Source organism: Micropterus salmoides, unplaced genomic scaffold (genome assembly GCF_014851395.1).
Source record: "Micropterus salmoides isolate LMB-PRFRI ecotype aquatic unplaced genomic scaffold, ASM1485139v1 Ms_hic_scaffold_2, whole genome shotgun sequence".
Taxonomy (NCBI): domain Eukaryota; kingdom Metazoa; phylum Chordata; class Actinopteri; order Centrarchiformes; family Centrarchidae; genus Micropterus; species Micropterus salmoides.
The window spans coordinates 40,508,598-40,517,677 of NW_024041150.1; the positions used below are offsets into that span (position 1 = coordinate 40,508,598).

At 41.1% G+C, this 9,080-nt stretch overlaps 1 long non-coding RNA gene across 1 annotated transcript; it reads left to right on the forward strand.

Annotated features, from left to right (window-relative positions):
• The first annotated feature begins 5,390 nt into the window (after positions 1-5,390).
• Positions 5,391-7,103, forward strand: LOC119912503. The gene is made up of 3 exons (XR_005446169.1): positions 5,391-5,825; positions 5,926-6,087; positions 6,954-7,103. It is a non-coding gene; the product is annotated as an uncharacterized LOC119912503 (long non-coding RNA).
• The last annotated feature ends 1,977 nt before the right edge of the window (positions 7,104-9,080 follow it).

Consider the following 9,080-nt stretch of genomic DNA (forward strand, 5'->3'; position numbering starts at 1 on the left):
CCACTGAGCAACACAGTATGTTCACTAACTGTACTGTGAACATGGATGTATACTTACTTGCACATACTCGTAACGTAGGTCTTTGTGTCGTGCAGAGTTTCGCTCAAAGGGAACCCTATAGACTTGTTTCATCCGCATCTTTTGGCGCCGGAGAACTCGGTCTATTGTGGCCAAGCTGACATCAATGCCCTCAAAGTCCTGCTTCAGCCATTGTCATGCCATGGACAATGACATGGTCAATGACTGTTGCTTCACATGAGCTTTCATTTGAGAATATGAGCAGAGTTCTTTTGCAACTTGTGTTTTAGCAAGGAAAAATGTGTTAAGATTTATGTGAACGGAGGATTGTGTTTTGTGAATTGTGTCTTCATGTGAAATGTGTTTATGATATTGGAAAATGATGGCTAGATTTAGTAAATGTGTTTAGACAACTGGTCATTTGGTTTAGAGGATTGGCTTTTGTGTTTTAGCATTTGAGAAAAACTGTAACAACTTAATAAATCTCAATTCATATTTTAAAATAACGGTGGCCATAATGGTTCATCTTTTAATAATATTATCAAACACTCTTAAGAATGAATTTGTTAAGTTTTTTCCCAGGGGTCTTTTTGGCTGAGGTTAGAAACATACAGATTTTTAACAGATTGTGTTCCAACAAAAGATTGTTCATTTTGAAGATCACTACACAAAATACACAATACTGTTGTTATCAAGAACGTCTCTCAGTTTAAAAGATTTGATAAATCTCTGAATTACTACAACTCTGTAGAAAGTTTGTTTTCTTTCAATAAATCAAAACATTTTGTGTTATATTTAAATTTAACAAGATCTTTTAAAATGTTCTTATATTTTTTTTTTTATTAATGTTCATTTTCTTGTATGAAATACATTATTTTTCACAATAGTTGCATTTTAGCTGGCTGCCTGTCATTCTGATGTGGTTGATTAGTGAATGTTATGCTTACCAGACACAGAGCTTTATTGTGGTTACACTTAATTAAAATGCAATTTCAGCAATTTTATGCTTGTTTCCATTGTGATTGATAAGTTGCTCATTTATAAGAACATGCTAAGCAAGACATATTGGGAAAGTGAGTGTAAAAGTCTACCACAACAGCATTTTTGTTGCAATTTTTCTCAATTGCTTAAACACATTTCTTGAAATTATGCCACTTTTTCTCGAAACTCCAAACACAAATCCACAACTTCTCACCCAATTCCCCAAACATCCTATATGCAGGTCAAAATTAAGCTCTCCACTGCAAAGCATTCAGTCTTACTGATCTACACCTGGGTTGAGAAGCCGTCATTGAACAGGGGAGGGGGTCTATGCCACCACTTATCCCCCACTTACAATGCTGTCCTTTCATCACTTCCCAGGAAACTCAACAAACGTAACCTATTGGCCTCAGGTGAAGATACCAACTATGGTCGTTCAGTCTTGGCCACAGGTAGTCTTAACGACTGTAACGACTGTCGTCACAGCAACAAGGAACACTAACGAACCAGCGGTATCGATGACCCGGGATAACGACCCCACTGAGGTTAAATAGCTGAGTTTCCCTGCCAGTCAGTCAGAACTGAAGAAGTCCTTTGGATGAGGGACGAAACGTCTTCCAGTATCTTCAACCAAGTCCAGTTGCCCTTGATTTTAACCTTCGTTGGATAACTATGACCTGGATGACTGAGAATCTTCATAGACAATCCTAGGACATGTGACGTCTCATACAGCCCAAAAGTTCTAGCCAGCTACGTCCTATTAAAGGTGTTGAGAGCCCCATGGAGCACATTATCCTTATCATAACCATCAGAGGTCACAAGTCAGCTGTGACCTGTGTTGTTGCGTGCATCTTCTTCTTTTGTGGTGCCTACACTGATCTCCCAATGATGACAAAAGTAGGGCTCTACGTTTCTACCATGACTTTTCCCGGCGAGATGTTCTTTCACATCCTGACCTGTGTGGAGGTGATACACATGGGCCTGAGACAGTCAGGTGGGGTCAGGATCAGAAACATTAGTGTTGTGTTTGCCTGCTGAGCTTTGCATGGGTTGGGATAACAGCATTGTATGCCCCTTATTTTCCCAGCATCCCATTACTCTGCTTATTGGTCATCTCCTTATTTGTGGTCTCTCTCTGCAGCTTTTCTGTTCTCTGTGTTCTGATTCGACCAGGGCCAGGAAGTGTGGGATGAGGAGAGTGCTGACCAATTAAAGCAGAGGGCTTTCCACACGGTCACAGCCATATTGGGAGTGCTGTGGTTGTGGTTTGTGGATGTGTGATGTATCTGGAAACTGGTTTAATCTGCCCAGCAGTTTGGTTTTACCGCTGCTGTTTCTACATAGGGCTGGGAAACTACTGTGTCGTCGTTACAACAAAGAGTACTAGAAAGGACTGGTGTGGTTTAGACAAGAGTACGTTTGACTGGATCATTTAAGAGTACATTTTACTGTATCAGAGCAAATGGCAATACAGTTTTTCTCAATTGCTTAAACACTATAACCAGTCTTTTGAACTACAATTTCAAAACCATAACTCAATTTTTCAAAAAGCACACCATTTCTCTAAACTCTACAAATCCCTTCATTTCTCATTGCCTACAGCATGTGGTCATTGAGAAAGCACTGGCATTCAATATTGTTCACTCAATCAGCACAGGGTGAGCTCAGTTAGCACACAGCTACCCATGTGGAAACACAAAGTGTCAAAATTGATATCACACCAATCAGAATTTTCAATAGATAGAAATATTTTAGAACTGCTTACAAACAAACTCTTTACATGTCACACAATTTTTGAAACGTCTCACTCAAACAGCAAAACTACACCTGAAATATCCAAAACCATTAGCTATTTCTCAGCCTTTCACTCAGTTTTCAATTACATAAAACTCCTTTTTCAAAACACTACACACATTTATCTACCTAAGACACAAACGTCTAACAGGAAGTGACTTGTTTTCCTTATCCTATCAATCAAAATGCTACACTTTATTCACCAAGTCACACAGCCACTCCTCACATGTGCAAACACTAACAGCTTAACTGATCACTAACCAATCACTGCTTTTGTATACAGTAGACCTATACATAGGTCAAAGGTCAGATTACCTGTTTTGAACATTGGATACCAACAATGGACAGAGAGCAAGGGGCAACCCGGTCTCACTCCCAAGTCGTCACATATGGACGCTTGGTCAAGAGCCATAATCGTCAGTTTGTGACGCACTAGGGATCCCTTTGACGTCATAGTTCGACGTATTGAGGGAAGCCCTGTTGTGTCAGTTTTTGATGGTAAAGGCAAGTATGATATTTAAGAGAAAAGACGAAGTAAGGAGGTGATTGGGGTGGATAAGGGGCCAGAACCCGGACCTTGAAGCAGGAGAACAGGGTTTGTGTCCCGTGCGAAACAAAACATTAAATGTTTTTATTTAGGCGAGTGAGGTAAATTGACATTAACGTTTAATACGACATACATAGCTATTTTAACCCAAACCATGATCTTTTCCTAACCTTAACCAAGTAGTTTTGTTGCCTAAACCCAACCAAGTACTTTCTGTGCCTAAACCTAACGAAACTGCAACGTTTCACGACTTTAATTATGCGCGTTTCAACATGGCAATGTATCAAACGTTACGTTTTATCTTGAAAGTGTAACCAGATATTGCATATTTATTGTTGCTAAGCGTTGCTAACTTGACTGTGGATCCCTAAACGTCAATAATTGATGCAAAAGGGCTACCCAAGTCTTTAAAAAGCGACGACAAAGGGCCTTGACCATGCGTCAGACATTTGACGAGTAGGGAGTGAGACTGTGTTGCAAGGGGAGGAGGAGGGAGACATCGAGGACAAGTTCAAGGATGAAGAGTTGGAAGAGGAGGACGAGGACGAAGAGGATGTGGGCAAAGAAGAGAAGGAAGGAGAGCCATCACTGATGACATGATAAAAACCAAACTTGAGTCACTTTAAATTGGCAACCATAATTTGAACCTTCAGAAATCAGAACAGGTTGCAACAATCTAATGGTTATTTCAACAGTACAGTATTTCAAAATAAGTATTCATTTTTAGCAATAAAAGTAAAAATAATACTCTTAGTTTTAATGTTTATGGTTTCTTGTTCTTGTATTAGGTATATATTGTACACTGTGCTAACATTGCATTGATGTTTACAGTGCACTTTTCAGCAGATTACTTTCACTCGAGAATATTGTATGGAAATGTACACATGAGCCTATGAAAGACAAAAGAGCTTTAGATTTAGAACAACAGTGTGTAAATGGTATATCCAATCATTTATTATTATGAAAAAAGTGTTTGCCATCTGATGCCAATGCTTCATTCTGGGATGTGTTTATGGCATTTTCAATGCAGTGTTTCATTTTGAAGGACATAAGAAGCATTTTGTGTGAGCAGTTTGGGGAATTGTGTGTGTAGTTTTGAAAAAAGGAGACATAGTTTTGTGTAAGCAGTTGTAAAAAACTGCAATTAGAGGTGAAGAAATAGGAGCAATAGGAGTTGGAGGAGGAGATGGGATAGAAGGATGATGAGGAGGCAGAGCAGGAGTAGGGAGGAGGAGGTGAAGAAGAAGGTGGTGGAGGAGGTAGAGAGAGGAGGAGTGGGGAGGAGTTGTACAGTACACTAAGGAATAAAAACATAATAAAAAAAACATTTATAAATGAGGCCCCAGGTCTTATGTGTCAAGTGTATGTAAAGAAATAACTCAAAGGTGAATTCCATTACACACTACAGAATTCTGGCGATAAACATATTGATTCATTTTTTTTTTTACAGAAAGTCATGACATCACTTCCTGTCAAGCTTCTTGTGCATTAGTGTTACAAGGTGTGGTGTGTGGACAGAGAGGACCCAAATGCAGGGAAGGAGGTTTATTGAGGGAAGTACAGGCACGGGGAACCAAGGAGACAGGGAGCCAGGGAGCCGGGGAACACAGGGGCCGAGGAAGCGAGGAGAGGCGGGGGAACAGGGAGGACACCGTGAGGGAAGTCCGAAGAGGAGCGGGCCAATGGATGAGCCCAGCCGAACAGAGGACGAGGGTGAGTGTACCTGGGAGGGAAACAGGTAAGTGTGAAAAAACAAGAAACATTGAAGCCTGAACACAGAAGTGGCACCAAGTATGGAGCAACGACGATCAAGCCAGGATGGTGTGGAGAACCGGGGTTGAAATACAGGCAGTCATGAGGTGATTACTGGCAGGTGTGGCAGGCTGACGAGGTGGCTGATGAGATGCAGGTGCAGGTAGTTGGCTGGACTCAGGAGCAGAGGGAGGGAGAGAGAGCACACAGGGGAGAAAACACATGGAGGCAGGCAGAGAACAGGAAACCAAGGAAAAAAAGCAGAAAAACTGATAAAAAAGGAGAAAAAACCAGGACACTCACCGTCAGCCGGGCTGCCACCACAACAATTAGCTTCTGTAACTCATCGAAGTCTCTCATTCAGCATCTTTCATCTTCCTTTTCAAAAAAAGTTTACTTTCCATGTTTAAAGACACATCAGTTCCACTACAGCAGCTGCCATTAGAAAAGGGAACCTTTGTGATTTTACATTGTAAACATTTCATTTTCTGGCCAGTGGCCATACCAAGCAAAACTACCCCAATATTTTTGATTTACATTCAATTCACTAACAAAGACCACGCCAATGTGACGTATGAAAAGGTAGTTTATTCGGAAAATGAGCAGTATTTATGGTGGAGGGCTCGAGGGGAGAGGGATGAAGACGTCAAGAATGGAGGGATGATGGAGGTCGTTAAAGGTTTGGTGTGGCTAGGAACCTGGGGGTCAAGACTCAGGGCGGTGGCTCATCTCGGTAAGCGGCTTGCTTATCAACCCCTCAGTAGTTTCTGTGGTTGAAAAAGAACAGTTACTTTGGCAGAATTATGGATTTTTTCCATGCATGTCTTTGATAGTGGGAGGAAACCAGAGCAACCGGGGGAAACCCGCGCAAACACAGGGAGAACACACAAACGCCACACAAAACAGCCTGGGCTGAGCGAGGTCTGAACCCAGGACCTTCTTGCTGTGAGGTCGCAGTGCTGTCCACCGGGGCATTGAAATGCCCCTTGAAAGAGGTGAGAAACTGGGTTTGGGGGGAGGGATGTGAGAACTGAGAAACAGGAGAGAAGGGGGTTAGACAGGCTTATATGCCTTTGTGCAGGTGATCTGATTAGAGAGGCACAGATGAATGAAAAAAGTGAAGCATGGGTGGTTGGATTGGCGTAATTGAATGAGGCGCAGGTGACTGAATAATCGAGAGAGAGAGTCACGGTCCTGTTCCTGAACTTTAGTTATATAACTCCATTAGGGCTTGAGCCCAACTGGAGTGTGTTGATTCTTCTGCACTAATGAAGTTAAAGAACCATCTCTCACTGTGATGATCTGCGGGGAAGAGATCCTCTCCTGCCTGTGTGTGTCTGCTGCTCTCTGTCACTCTTATTCGACACAACTCACAAATACGTGGAATAGTACATAATTTTAAAAACCCAGTAACTAACAGTAGAGCCTACACTGCTCTACAGCAATGCCGCATGACAAAGTCTAAACCAATAAGACCTTCTGTGATACCACCGAGGTAAATGTGAAGCTTAAAGTGTATAAATAATACTGTAGCAGTCCCAGTCTGCATTGATTATCAGACTGACTGCATCTTCGATTGTCTTGGACAACAAAATATTTGCACTCTGTGTTTTTGTGAGAAGATCTGGTGGACAACGTTGGAGTCTGTTTGCACACAAACAGACAGGTGTGCTGTGCTAAATGACAGGATTTGATTTGAATACACACTTCTTTGTTTATGAGTCATTTAAAATTATATTAAAAATGCAGTACAGTGTTATTATTGTAAAATGATGTAAGGCATCACTGCTTTTAAATTATAGGAATAAATGTCATTATAATTTACTTACTTGTGTGTTTTCTCTGTATAATCTGTATGCAGGTCATGCAGCACAGATGACAGCCTGATGCAGAGATGATTGCCACGATAGTCAAATAGTCGTGCAGTTGCTGTGATCTGACCTCCCCATGGCACAATAATGTGAAAAATATATTTGCCTGTTGTAATTTACCGTAAAAAAATAAAATATGAATTGCAAAAAAATTCACAGTCCTGCTCACACCTGTTCCTCACACACACACACAAACATCATAGTCAACACACACACACACACACACACCATAATCACAGGTAGGATAAATTTATACCAGACACCAGTAAACAGCAGTCACAGAGAGACACAGGAGAAAGACAATCAGAAAGAAACTCTGTGAAGGTGGGTGTTCTTTAAAATTTACACATTTATTTAACATTTAGAATTAGTTATTAATTCACTTTTGAATAGACTGTTGATATCTTAAAAAAAAAATGATTCTTTGTGATGACTTTATTTAAAGTTTGATTTGTTTCACTGATCTTGTTGATAACTTCTGGTTCTAATTACACTAATACGCTTAATCCACTTTCATGTTCTCACACAATAAAATGCATATTCAGGCTTTCAGATATGTTTTTGTATTTCAATTAGCTAAGTTGGTATTGTTTGGGAAACCACTGATTTATGTGAAGTTAAATGTGTTTATTCCTTTCAGTATTTTATCCAAAATGTCTTCTTTGATTACTTTTTAAAATCTATCATGAAATAATTCTTGTCAGTTCAACCTCTGATTCTGAATAGTGTAGAGAACCTGAACCATAAAAAAATAGCACATGTAACTTCTGCCATTGAAGAACATAACTGTAGGTGAAGAAAGACATCAGACAGAAGATTCAGGATCGTCCTGAGAAACATTGGTTTTCTATGTATATAGATCAGATGGTTACATGGTTCTCTCAGTCCCTTTTGACCCTTTTACGTGGATACTCTTTAAGATACAGGGCCAAGCGTTGATTGGCAACACATGGTTATTTACATTTATCTGCCGCTTTTATCCAAAGCAATTGCAATACAATTGCTATATATGTCAGATGTCACACACCTCTGGAGCAACTAGGGGTTAAGTGTCTTGCTCAGGGACACATTGGTGTCACAGTGGACTTGAACCAGGGTGTCTCACACCAAATGCATGTGTCTTATCCACTGCTCCAACACCACCGCGTTATATTTTCACCACTTTGTTCCTGTCCATGCCTGGTTACCCTGAATGTCACGCTAAACAAAAAAATAAAACAGATTTTTTTTACTTTTGTTAGCATCAAGTTGCAGCTTTGATAAAGGGCTATACATTTTAGGGGGAGTTTAATTGAAAAACCTCATTTCATGATCATGAATATCAGAGAGATTATTTACTTTCTCCATTTGGTTTTAACATTCTGTCTCTCATCCCCTCTCTTTGTTCTCTTCAGGCCTCTGCTTATATAAATATGTCAGTCAACTCCTCTTCCTTTGATGACCCCTCCCTTCTTCCTCATAACCTCTCCTCCTCCAACTCCTCCGTCCCTCCTCTCTTCAACACGTGTTTCAGGTCCAAAATGAGCATCATTGTCTTCTCTACTATCTCCATCATCCACCTCCTCCTCCTCCCTCTCCTCATCTTCGTCCTCTACCTGGGATACCAACAGTGGAGGAAACAGCGCTCCGTTTCCACGGCTGCAACAAGTCACTCTGACGTCTTCACCTATCACTCCATCGCCATGCAGCTGATCGAATACTTGGGTTTCGTCTTCTGTTTTTGGAGCGGCTACATCAATCTCCCACAGATGGTGTCAGTGGGTTCAAGCATCTCGTCTGTTAACTCCCTAGGACAGGCTCTGTTTCAACTCCTGACCTGTGCAGAGCTCTACCTGGCTGTTGTTCACCCCATCATCCACCTGCGCCTGCGACAGGCGGGTGGAGTCAGGATCAGAAACATCTGCACTGGATGTGTTTGGTTGTTGAGCTTTGGGTGGTTAGCTGTAAATTGTCTAAGCAGCAATATGTTAAATTTGATCTTATATTACTGCACTATTGTTTTCTTCTTAATCGTCATCTCATTTTGCAGCATTTCAGTTCTCCACACTCTCAAGCGTCCCAGGCCGGGGGAAGTGGGTGGGAACAGGGAGCGGGTTGACCAATCAAAGCAAAGGGCT